Raw genomic sequence first — 12,859 nt, forward strand, 5'->3', positions numbered from 1 at the left:
TTATCTCAGTCAGATCTTTCCCCCATCCATCATCCTCAAAATCCGCAAAAATTAGTGGACATAGTGGTATGCACCCATAATCCCAGTTATTCAGGAGGCTGAGGCAGGGGAATCACTTGAACCCAGGAAGCGGAGGCTGCAGTGAACTGAGATTGCACCATTGCATTCCAGTCTGGGCAACAAGAGCGAGACTCTGTCTCAAAAAAAAAAATATATATATATATACACACACACACACACACACACACACACACACACTTTACAGCCAAAGATTCAAAAAGTTTTTCGTAAGTTTTCCAAATTCTGGAGTTGAAGGAGACTTAGAGGCCACTAAAGAATGTCTTGATTTCTAAAAAGGAGGGAGCATTTGAAATCCCACTTTTTTTTACTTCTGATTCCTTCACTCTTTCCCTCACCCCCATCAGCAAAATATTTTGAACCAAGTTGGGAAGCTCGCTTACCCAACTGACTTCTTTCCTCTCTCATGTAAGCATCTCAGTGACAAGATCTACACAATGATTACACAAAGGCTTAGATGTGCCAGGCCCCGAGCTAAAAGCCTTGTGCGCATTATCATGTTATCCAATTTCGTTGTCACAGAACAGTTCAAGGTAGGTACTATTTTCATCCTATTTCATAGTTGAGGAAACTGAGGTTTAAGGAGGTGGAGTGGATCACCCAAAGGTCCTAGCTAATTAGTGGCTGTCAGGTCTATCGGCAAAGCACAGGCTTTTGATGTATAACCAAAACAGTCTCCTCTGCAAAGAGGCTGGTGTCAATTGCAAATTCACCTAATTGAATTCGAAATGGACATTGTCTTGGGGACTTTTGCCCTTGAGAGGTGTAAAACATAAAGTTTCCTCTTCAAAGACCTTCCTCCCCATTTAATTAGGAATAAATAGTAACTTCTCTTAGAAGCAAACTTTATTCAAAGACCTGTGCTAACATTCTTAAATATCTGCTAGCCGTGATAAAGAAATCAGTGTACTTTATGTTCTTAGCTCCCACAATTTAGCCTTTTCCCTGGCATGCTTATTATACTGGCCCAAGCAAGCATTAGGTCATAGCCTGTTCCTCTTCCTTATTTAAAGGTGTTTTTACCTTTCTAAGCATTCCACAAGTTACCTCCTCCTTCCTATGTTCTCCTCTGCCTTTGCCTCTTTTAAAAAGTTCTAAGTTGCTAGCCAATCAGGACAAATACAGAATGTGAGGTCCCGTTCCAGCCAATGGAAACCGGACACAGCAGTACGGTGGACGTGTCAGGTTACAAATGACCCTGTCTCCTTTGTTCAGTGTACTCTCCTGGCAAAACTCCTGGCGAGTGTACCCTTTCTGCAGAAAGTATAAAAATGGCCTTGCTGGGTAAATTAAATTTATGTTCAAGTGCTATTTCTTTATGGCACCAGGGAACAAGCATTTCAGAGGTGACTCAATGGTGTTTCATTCAGCGTCCAGGCTGCACGGTGTTCTCTCACTCCACCGGGATGGCCCATGTCCACAAGTGGGTTCCTCCCCACAAGAAACCTGTTCTACAACCTCAGCAGTTGTGGACTTAGTCCCATCTTTCCCAGCTGAGGGTCCAGATCCTTGGCTGTCCCCATCAAGGTCAGAATCTACCTTACGCAAAATAATTTATGAAAACCCTTCTCTTTCGGATCATCCTGCAGTGATTTGTTCCTGGTCAGGTGCCCTTGCTGAAGTCCATGGTGTCTCCACCTGGCAAAGCCTGTTTAGAGCCGTTATATCCTGGTCCGGATAAAATAAGCTAGCTAGTTTGAGAAGGGTGGGACCACGAGTTTAACTCAGATGCTACAAATTGCTTTTGGCTTAAACTGTTTTTAGCTCCAGGAAAGTCCCGGAGGGTGCCTTCCAGTGATGGAGGCCTCTCCTGGAATGTTGCCATATGGATGGGACTAGAAAAAGAAAGATCTATAGGTTTTAACATTATGTATCTGCAAATAGTATTTTCCTGGTGCTCATTTTTTTTTTTTTTTTTGGAGGGGGACTCTGCTCTCCAGTCACACAAAAATTTTGGCAGAGGGGAGGGTGAGATGGCTACTTACACCTTGGTGTACCTCAGAGGACTGTCTGAAGAGTGCACTTGGCACAAGCAAAACTCCTGCCTTCCTCTCCTGGGGGAATGTTCAATTGTTACAAGCTCTTAGCCTTCCTGTTCAGGTAGAAAATCTGTTTACGGGCCAGGTGTGGTGGCTCACGCCTGTAATCCCATCACTTTGGGAGGCCGAGGTGGGCAGATCACATGAGGTCAGGAGTTCGAGAGTAGCCTGGTCAACATGGTGAAACCTCATCTTTACTAAAAATACAAAATTAGCCAGGCGTGGGCATGCTCCTGTAGTCCCAGCTACTCGAGAGGCTGAGGCATGAGAATCGCTGGAACCTGGGAGGTGGAAGTCGCAGTGACCCCAAATTGCACCACTGCATTCCAGCCTGGGGGACAGAGTGAGACTCTGTCTTAAGAAAAAAAAAATCTATTTATGCTTGGGTCCTGTTGATAACCTTTTGATCCTTAATTACTCCATTTATTTCAGAGCAGAAACTGTTGTCTTGGGAACTTGAGTGCCTGAATCGTGGTGAGCTGGAGCTGAGTGCCTGATACATTCCAGCTGCCTCTTAATGTCCAGTCTACACCCTCCATCCTGCTGCTTGGGAGCTGACCTCTATGGGGATCTCACCGGGGGCCCAGGGCCTATGGCTGCTGGGGGCCAGAAGAAGGGAGTAGTGCAGTTAGGGTGTTTCTTCCCTGGCTCCTTCTCTGAGAGCGTGGTTTGGCTCCATGTGGCTGTGTCCTGTGACTGCGGGGCACTGCTCCCTTCAGGTTGCACCTGTATGTGAACCACTTCCAGTGCTAGAATCCTGACAATTGCCCCCAACTCACAGATCCAGACCCTGTTCTGGGATGGACTCAGCCACGCTTCCTCCTCGGATCACAGAAGACTCCAGACACAAGCTGTCTGTTTCCAACTGTGTGCAGGGCTCCTCCGACTGGGGGGCTGCTCCTGTCAGCTGTTCACCTTCTTCACTGACTCCAGGTATGCATGTGAGCCTGCCTGGAGGCACTTGGACAATCATTTACCCCATTTAAAAAAACCGGCCTGCATTCTTGACTGCAAAAACTCATTATCATAAAAATGCCATGTCCTCTTAAGTTAGCCTATAAACTTAATGTAATGCTAATAAAAATAGCAATAAGGCGAGGTACTGTGGCTCATGCCTCTAATTCTAGCACTTGGGAGGCCAGGGCCAGAGCATTTCTTGAGCCCGCAGGATTTCAAGACCAACCTGAAATCTCACTATATTGTGAGACCCTGTCTCTATAAAAATTATTTTAAAAAAATTAGCCAGCTGTGGTGTCATGCTCCTATAGTCCCAGCTACTTGGGAGGCTGAGGCAGGAGAATCACTTTGAACCTGGAGGTCAAGGCTGCAGTGAGCTATGATTGTACCACTGTACTCCAGCCTGGGTGACAGAGTAAGACCCCATCTCAAAAAAAGAAAAAAAAAAAAAGAAAGAAATAATTTTAAAAAAGTAATAAGATTAAAAATTTTTTTGAACTTAGCTGATTCTGATAAGTTTATTTAAAAATTAAATATGGAGCATAGCTAGAAAAAAATCTAAAAGAGAAGGAAGTCTACCTCTATTAGATGTTTAAACACATCTAAAGCTACAGCAATTAAAACAGTATAGAACTTGTGCATGAGGATATAGATAAATATAAATGGCACAGAAAAAATCTAGAATCAAACCTTCTCCGTGCTCCTGTGGGGGGGCACAGTGAGATTCTTTTATAGCTGTTGGGTGTCAACACTAAGTATAGGGCCCATCTGTAGCCCCTAAGGTGCTTTTGACAGCATGTATGCCTTTTATTTTTTCCCCTCTCCAGGTTTTGACATTCCCTTTTTGCTGGATTGTTTTTCTTTTAGAACTGACTGTTTTTCTTTACAGCACATGGTGTTATTGTATTCTCTCTCTCTCTCTCTTTTGGTCAGGCTTTAGATTCTCTGTGGAATGAGGTGAGGCATATGTAAATACTAAGCAATTCTGCCTAAGTCACTGTAAAGCTAAAGCGCCTACTCCCATCTCTCATCTGCCTTTCTCATCCCGGGAGCCTGACACCTGCCTCAGTCTGTCCAGCACCCTGGACATGGCCAAGGACAAGTGTCAGAGCTGGGTCCCCAGGGGATTCTGCTCATCCATGGGACAGATGGTGTCTCTGTAGAGAAGGAAGGTGGCTACCAATGACATCTCCCGCTAGCAGGGCCCTGGCTATTGCTGGCCACATTTATTACTAAAGGCAGCAGATGAGGCCCTGCCCAGAGGTTCCTAAGCTGCCCCGTTAAGGTCCTGACCATGGGCTTGACAGACTAGCCATCCCTATATCCAGGCTGCCCCCACACCCAGCCATGCCCCCACACCCAGCCATGCCCCCACACCCAGCCATGCTTCTGTCCTGGAAGACACTCAACTGGCACAGACCTGAGAGGCTGGGGACAGAAGATGGAGGGGTTTTCTGCCTTGCTTCGTCTCCAGAAAAAGCCCACCTGGGTGCCCCATGAGCCTCATGCTTAGCCAAGCAGGGGCTGCCTACACAATGGGATTTCAGGGGCCTCCTGTCCCCTTCCTCCACAAATCTCCCCTACATCTGGTCTTATTTCTTTATCCTTATTTTTATTTTTTAGTTTTTTGAGACAGGTTCTCAGTCTGTCACCCAGGCTAGAGTGCAGTGGTGCAATCATAGCTCACTGCAGCCTTGACCTCCCAGGCTCAAGTGATCCTCCCACCTCACCTTGTAGCTGGGATTACAAGCACATACCATCATGCCCAGCTAATTAAAAACCTTTTTTTTTTGTAGAGGTGTCTTGCTCTGTTGCCCAGGCTAGTCTCAAACTTCTGGTCTCAAGTGATCCTCCTGCCTCAGCCTCTCCTAGAATCACTTGAACCCAGGAGGTAGGGGTTGCAGTGAGCTGAGATTACGTCACTTCACTCCAGCCTGGGCAACAGAGCGAGACTCCGTCTCAAAAAGAAAAAAAAAAAAGAAAGAAAGAAAGAAAAGAAAGGTCCCAAGTAGGTGGCAGGCTGGCAGGGGCAGGGGCACCTTTGCTGGCTGTCCCCGTTGCTGCTGGGCACAGGCCAAATGGCTCCATGGAGCACCCCACAGCCACGTTGAGTCCTCAGGTGGTTCTCAAACCACAAAGGAGTATAATGGAAAGACATCCCAGATAGATCTAAGAGACCAGACCAGAGGTGGGTGGGGAGAGGGGCACTGGATTGTGGTTAGAAGACCTGAATTTTATTTTATTTTATTTTATTTTATTTTATTTTATTTTATTTTATTTTATTTTATTTTTTGAGATAGAGTCTCACTCTGTCGCCCAGGTTGGAGTGTGATGGCACCATCTTGGCTCACCGCAACCTCCGCCTCCCAGGTTCAAGCAATTCTCCTGCCTCAGCCTCCCAAGTATCTGGGATTACAGGCGTCCACCACCATGCCCAGTTAATTTTTGTATTTTTGGTAGAGACAAGATTTCACCATGTTGACCAGGCTGGTCTCGAACTCCTGACCTCAGGTGATCCACCCACCTTGGCCACCCAAAGAGCTGGGATTACATGCATGAGCCACCACGCCTGGCCAGAGGACCTGGATTTTGGTCCTGATCTGGCCACTTAAGGTTGTGTGAGCTCAGATACACTTCTTAATTTCTCTGAGCCTGTTTGTTCTCGGCTGTAGAAGAAGGATAGTGATGAGGCGTATCCTTGGCAGGTTGTTAGGATCATGTGAGGGAAGGGAAACCGGGGGTCCATGGATGGGCTTTATTGACCTGGAACCCCAAATGTTTTGTGCAAATTTGGCATACATGCAAACACATGCTATTTTCTAGAGAGAGCAGTCTGTTTCTCTCCCACTCCCACTCCAAATGGTTGGGAAACACTAGAGCCAGAACATGGAGTTCAAATCCCGACTGTGACCTGGGGAGACTACTCCCTCTGTGCTTCAGTTTCCTCATATATAACATAGTTTAATAATAATAGACTGTCTCATGGTGCTGAGAATTAAATGGAAAAAAATATGCAAAGCATTGAGAACAGTGTCTCCAAGTGTTTGCTCTTTTCATTTGCTGATTTTATAGGAGTGGAAACTGAAACCCAAGGGAAGTGGAGTCTCGATTGGTACATGGTGTGCCAGACCTTGGCCACATTTGGCAGTATTGTCCTGGAAAGGGTGCCAAGGTTGCCGAGGGTGCCGGCTGGTGAGGGGCAAGGAGAGAGGGTTGTGGCCGAGGGGCAGTGAGGAGGGAGGGGAGCTGCAGGGGTGAGTGGAGTGCATATGGGGTCCGTCTCACCATCTTGAGCCTTCCAAAATTCATCTTTGGAAGCAAGGGGTGTCCGAATAAGGAAGAAATAAAGGTAAATAGTGAGCACTGGGCGAGGTGTCCTGATGTGTGCCTGTGGTCCCAGCTACTTGGGAGGCTGAGGTGGGAGGATGGGTTGAGCCCAGGAGGTGGAGTCTGCGGCAAGCTGTGACAGCACCACTGCACTCCAGTACAGGTGACAAAGCAATCTCTGTTTAAAAAAACAAAGTACATTTTTTGAAAGAGGGGTGAGCACTGGGAAGGGTATAGATACTGAAGCATTTGCTGGAGACGAGTGTGGCCACTCCAGAGAGGAGTGCCTACCCAGGCCTGAGCGGGTCTCCAGCCGGGGCGGTGGGGCCTCCCCTGCACTTCCCTGTAGTGCTGGATCCCGGGGCTGAGAACCGCAGCTCCTGGGAGAGGCTGGCCTTGCGGCCCCTTCCCTGCTTTTTCCTCACAAACAGAAGGAAAGAGGGTCTCTTACCAGCCTCCCCACTCCCGAGTCTGCGGTTGGGACCGTTCCTCTCCCTGCACCCCGGGCTGTCAGTTCTCTCAGGGAACGTTCACCACGTTTGTGCCTATGGAGAATGGGCATTCCTGTATTCATTTGCTCATTTGTTCGACGACTTTTTAGTGTCATTCTCTCTGGCCCATTCTGGGGCACCCACTGAGCTCAGTTAAGCTACTTTTGCTTATGGGTCTCTGGGAAATCCTCTCCGAATTCAAGCTTCCTCCACCCGTTCTAATTTGTTTGGGAAAGGAAGTTTGATTTGGGTTTTTAAATCATAAGCACACCGGCCTTCCCCTTCCAAGACTCACGCGACCTGGATACAGGCTTCACTGCCCCCAGTGGGGCTACCAGGTACCAGGTACCCAGCCCTTCCCTCCACTCCAGCTCACCCAGACCCTCCTCTGAGGACAAGGCACTCTCAGACAGACCTTATGAATGACTCCTTTAAACTACAGGGCTTTCTACTGAAAAGATAAATTCATTCAGGGCCATGTCAGTAAATTTCCAGAGCTGTGCTCCCTGGCCTGGGTGTCCGCATCCTGAAGGTCGGCTATGTGACAGGCCCAGCCCATCCTGGGGGGTGGGATGCAGCTGGGTTACTAATATTTGCGGCTCCTGGAGGTTTTCCAAGAGGAAAGCATAATATTTGCTGTGCATTTTCTCCTTCTTTTCTTTCCGCTACTGCTGTCTTTCCCTCACAAACAGAAGTGAGGCAGAGTTGGGAAGCCAGGGGAGGGGGAGCGCAGGAGAGGCTGGGCTGAGGCATCCCTGAGCCACACTAGAGTGCAGCGGCTGCTGACAGTCCTGCAGGACGGGAGGTGCGTGGGCAGGTTGGTGCTGGCTGTCACAGTCACACCCAGTGCCTGCACTGGGAAGAATGTGTGTTTGGTGAAGTAAAACACGCTGAATACCAGCGCAGCCCCCAGGAAATAACTGGGTTTGCTTACTGTTTTCTTTAGTCTCTTTATTTGTAGGCACAACTGCTCAAAGAAACAAGCTGGCCCCTGATGGTGCCAGAGTTTCTTGACCTCTGCCCAGATACCAGAGGGAGATAAGACCCCTAAAACTGGCAGAAACTGGAGCAGGCAACCCCTTGTTACATTTAGAACTTTATCGTGTCATTATAATGCTAACGTCACCACCTGTAGAAGAAAATCACCACTATTTCTGAACGTGTGTCAGAGGCGTGTGAACCAGAGCAACTCCATCTTGAATAAGGGCTGAGTAAAATGAGGCTGAGACCTACTGGGCTGCATTCCCAAAGGGTTAGGCATTCTAAGTCACAGGATGAGACAGGAAGTCGGCACAAGATACAGGTCATAAAGACCTTGCTGATAAAACAGTTGCGGTAAAGAAGCCGGCCAAAACCCACCAAAACCAAGATAGTGATGAGAGTGGCCTCTGGTTGTCCTCACTGCTCCACTCCAACCAGAGCCATGACAGTTTACAGATGCCATGACAACATCAGGAAGTTACCCTAAGTGATCTAAAAAGGCGAGGCACGAATAATCCACCCCTTGTTTAGCATATCATCAAGAAATAACCATAAAAATGGGCAACCAGCAGCCCTTAGGGCTGCTCTATGAAGTAGACATTCTTTTATTCCTTTATTTTCAAAATAAACTTGCTTTCACTTTACTCTACAGACTCACCCTGAATTCTTTCTTGAGAGAGATCCAAGAATGCTTTCTGAGGTTCTAGATGAGAACCCCTTTCTGGTAACACATCATGCATTGTATGGAGAGGCATGTTTATGGCCTGCGCCTGAGCGTCTAGAGGTCCCCACCCTCCCACCCTCACCCTGCACCTGCTTACACACCTCCCTGCCCCACACCTATCTCCTTACAACTCCCCAGTTTCCACGGCTCGAGGTGAAGGTGTCTTTAGAGCAAGAGTCCCCTCCTTCTCTTTCTCCTGGTCAGGAATAAAACCCTCTTGCCTTTTTTTCCAACTGAGTGTTCCTTCTTTGCAACTGATACCAAGCAGGGACAGAACTCAGTTAACCGGTGACACACTCACACACACGCTTCACACACCGGCTGAGGGAGCTCATCTTGGAGGAAGAGCAGGCAGAACACAGCGCTGCCAAAGGGCAGCCCAGACTCCCGGATGCCCTCCGCTGCCTCCACATCCCTCACTCCATGCTTCTTGCCTGGGGCCCAGCTTGCCCGTGCCTCTGTGCACCTCTGACCTCGTGTAAGTCAACTCTGGAGGATATGTCTCTTTCCCCTCCGATCTAGTCTCAGGCTCCTTGTTGGTGCATTCCTGGCTCCGTGCCAGGCCTGTACTTGGTCTAGAGGAGACTGGTGCTGGCTCTCAGAAAGTGAGCTCACAGCCGGCAGGAGACAGTGTGGAAACAGAGGTTGCGGATGATGGTGGTGAGCATGAGGCTTTGAGTCTGAACAGGGCAGACTGGGACTGTAGGAGGGCTGGGGTGGGTGAGGATGACTTAAGAGTGGGGAGCTGGGTGAGGAAGAGCAAGAGAACTTTCAGGGAGAGGGAAGGTCAAGTGCAGAGTCCAGAACAGGCAGGCAGCAGGATGGGCATTGTGGGGCTGGGTGTTGGGAAGTGGAGAGGGCTGGGGCTAGGCGGATTGGGTTGGACATCTGGGCCAGGTTAGGAATCTGAACTGGCTCCTGAGGGAATTTAAGCCAAAGTTCCTTCTCCCCCTTTCCCCTTCTGCACCAGACCCTCCAAGCATAATAAAATATTTGCCTTTTTCAGAATGAATCACTCCCTGCTTCCTCTTTGTGGGAAACCTTCCTTCCAACTCTCCCTCCTTAATCATCCTTTGGGGTATCTCTCTTAACCCCTTACTGTTCCCCTCCAAGATCCTCACACTGCATCCCAGCTGACTCCTAACATGATCTGAACTTGGAATTAATCCATCCGTTTAATCATTTGCCTCCACTACTTCCATAGCTCCCTGAGGACAGGTTCTCTGGTAGCAATGCCCAAAGTGGATTAGATACAAGTATACATGCTCCTTAACTTACAGTGGGGTTAGATCTGAACAAATCCATCAGAAGTTGAAAATATTGTAAGTCGAAAATGCACTTAATACACCTTAGCCTACTGTAAACTAAAAATCAAAGTCTAAGCCCCTTAACTGACTGAATGGATGCCCCCTTAGCCAAGGGGATTCCAAGGTAACCTGAAAAACAAGTTCAGGCCACAATGGGAAGGGAGGTCGTCATGCCTCATTATATCCTCCTCCTTTAGGAATTCAGGCACTGCTGACCAGCATCAACTGAAAACAGAGATCTTAAGACTCACAAAACAGACTCCTCCTAGCAGTAAGATACCAAATTCCAACCAGACTCTAGTAGAGCATCACATGACAGATAGCAGGCCCTGAAATAAATCAAAGTATTTTAGCCCAAAATATATTTTTCTGACATATTTTGAAATGTCTCTGCAAAACTGTCTCTTGTGGGGAAAATCTACATTCTATAGCAGGGGTGTCCAATCTTTTGGCTTCCCTGGGCCACACTGGAAGAAGAATTGTCTTGGACCACACATAAAATACACTAACACTAACCATAGACGATGAGCTTAAAAAAAAAAAAAAAGTCTCTTAATGTTTTGAGAAAGTTTACAAATTTGTGTTGGGCCACATTCAAAGCCGTCCTGGGCAGTGTGAGGGTTGGACAAGCTTAATGTAGAGAATCACCTTCCCTCCAGGTCTTTTTAGCTGAGCATCTAGTAGCACCTTTTAAAGGTCTGAATAGAAAACATTTGCCATCTGTTGCCTTTGACAGTGGCCATCTACGAGACTTCATCTATATAATCAAAACCGTGGTCTCTACAATCTCTTATCTCAACCCAGACACACTTTTCTACTGATTTCAGGTCTTTTTTTTTTTTTTTTTTGAGAGAGAGTCTTGCTCTTGTCGCCCAGGCTGGAGTGCAGTGGTGCAATCCTGGCTCACTGCAACCTTCACCTCCTGTGTTCAAGTGATTCTCCTGCCCCAGCCTCTGAGTAGCTGGGACTACAGGCATACACCACCATGCCCAGTTAATTTTTGCATTTTTAGTAGAGGCGAGGTTTCACCATGTTGGCCAGGCCAGGCCAGGCTTGAACTCCTGACCTCAAGTGATCCACCTGCCTTAGCCTCCCAAAGTGCTGGAATTATAGGTGTGAGCCACTGCACCCGGCCTTGATTCCAGGTCTTTCGATAATAACTTAATGCTTTTAACTAACTGCCAATCAGAAAATCTTTGAATCCACCTGTGACCTGGAGCCCCTCCAGCTCCTGTGCCTTCCCCATCCACTTCAAGTCGTCCTGCCTTTCTGGATTGATGTCTGCCTGTAACTTCTGTCCTCCTAAAATGTAGAAAACCAAGCTGTAAACCAACCACCTTGGGCACAGGTTTTCAGGACCTCCTTGGGCTTTGGTCACTTTTATTTGGCTCAGAATAAACCTCTTTAAATCTTTCACAGAATTTGACTATTTTATCGACACTACCTAACACCATAGCTTAGCCTAGCCTACCTTAATTGTGCTCAGAACACTTACAGTAGCCTACAGTTGGGCAAAATTATCTAAGGAGGCAAAGCCTGTTTTAAAATAAAATGTTGAGCATCTCAATGTAATTTATTGAACACTGTACTGAAAGTGAAAAACAGAATGGTTGCATGGGTACTTCAAGTGCAGTTTCTACTGAATGTGTATTGCTTTCATGCCATCGTAAAGCTGAAAAATTGCATGTCAAGCCATTACAATTCTGGGACCACCTGTAGGCATCCTGAGCAGACTCCAGGTGAGAACTGAGGCCTGCCTTGGAGTCACGGGGGAAGAGAAGAAAATGGAGGCTTGGTGATGAGTTAAGGACCTAGAATGGAGGGACTGGTTGGACACAGAGAGGGAAGAACCTTGTATAGAGAAGGGATTGTGTTTTGCTTTTGTCTTTTTTTGCTGAAGTCTCAGCCCACTGTTCTTCCTATAACAGATGCCCAATAAAGCTGGCTGAATGCAAGCAGAAAGGCAGTTGCTGGCTTGTGCAAGTCAGGGCTCCTGGGCCCCATGGGCATCTCAGAAATGCTTGCGGGGGAGTGGAGTCCTGAAGCTGGCACATCAGCCCAGCTTGTTAAGTCCTTCACTACTGTGTACCTTGGGAAGTCCCAGAAAACACATCCTCCCCACCCTGCAAACCATGAAGAGCTAATGTCCAAGCAGCTTGGGTTATTATTGGTAAAGGACAAGAAGGCCATTATTCAAAGGGGAGGAATTGTGGTGTCTTCCACAAATGGCGGCAACAATGTTTCTGGTTCCACATGTTCTTCCAGAACCCTGCCACTCTCCATCTAGAAGTGGGCTCTATGTCCCTTCCCTTTGATCCTGGGTGAGCCTTCATTGATCTCAATGAATAGGAATGGCAGAAGTGATGCTATGTGACTTCCAAGCCTAGGTCGTAAAGATGAGACAGCTCCCAGGGCTTTCTCTTGGGACATGAGCTGCTGTAAGATGTTCAGCTACCTTCAAGTCCCTATGATGGGGAGACCACAAAAGAGACAGAGATCCCTGAAGCCCTAGCTGATCCACCCTTCAGCCTTGGCACCAGACATGTGGGTGAGGGGGCCTTCAGATGACTCTGTGCCCATCCCCATCTGATTGCAGCCACCTGAGAGACCGGGAGAGCATTGCCCAGCTCAGCCCCGTCATCCTTCAGAACCATAAGAGAGAACAAAATGCCTAGTGTTTCAAGCCATTTGTTTTGGGGTGGATTGTTACACACTAGATACAGGTGTGACAATACAGGGAGCTTGTGCTTGGGAGTCTGAACTGTAATGCATACCAGGGAGCCAGGGATAGTAAGATTCGCCTGCTAACAGAGTCTCCCACCGTGGGGTGCCAGCAAGAGAATGGAGCCAACACTGAGAAATGCCAGGGTCAGGCCACCCAGCTGGTCTACAGTTCCCCAGGTACCCTGGACCTGAGATGTTCCCACTGTCTCCCTGCTGATGTGTGGTTTGGAA

General features: G+C 47.8%; 1 protein-coding gene and 1 long non-coding RNA gene across 5 annotated transcripts in view; one reads left to right on the forward strand and one right to left on the reverse strand.

Annotated features, from left to right (window-relative positions):
- LOC108582138 overlaps window positions 1–2,794 on the forward strand; it is a 5,356-nt gene extending 2,562 nt beyond the window's left edge. The window contains exons 3-4 of one of the 2 annotated variants that reach the window (XR_002517354.2): window positions 426–611; window positions 2,550–2,794. This is a non-coding gene — a long non-coding RNA (uncharacterized LOC108582138). The remainder of the gene's footprint in view (window positions 1–425; window positions 612–2,549) is intronic. The other variant, XR_004178371.1, reaches the window with a different exon arrangement.
- Window positions 1–12,859, reverse strand: part of CAPN2 (calpain 2) — a 61,331-nt gene that overhangs the window by 32,274 nt on the left and 16,198 nt on the right. The window lies entirely within an intron of this gene.

Source organism: Papio anubis, chromosome 1 (genome assembly GCF_008728515.1).
Source record: "Papio anubis isolate 15944 chromosome 1, Panubis1.0, whole genome shotgun sequence".
NCBI classification, from domain to species: domain Eukaryota; kingdom Metazoa; phylum Chordata; class Mammalia; order Primates; family Cercopithecidae; genus Papio; species Papio anubis.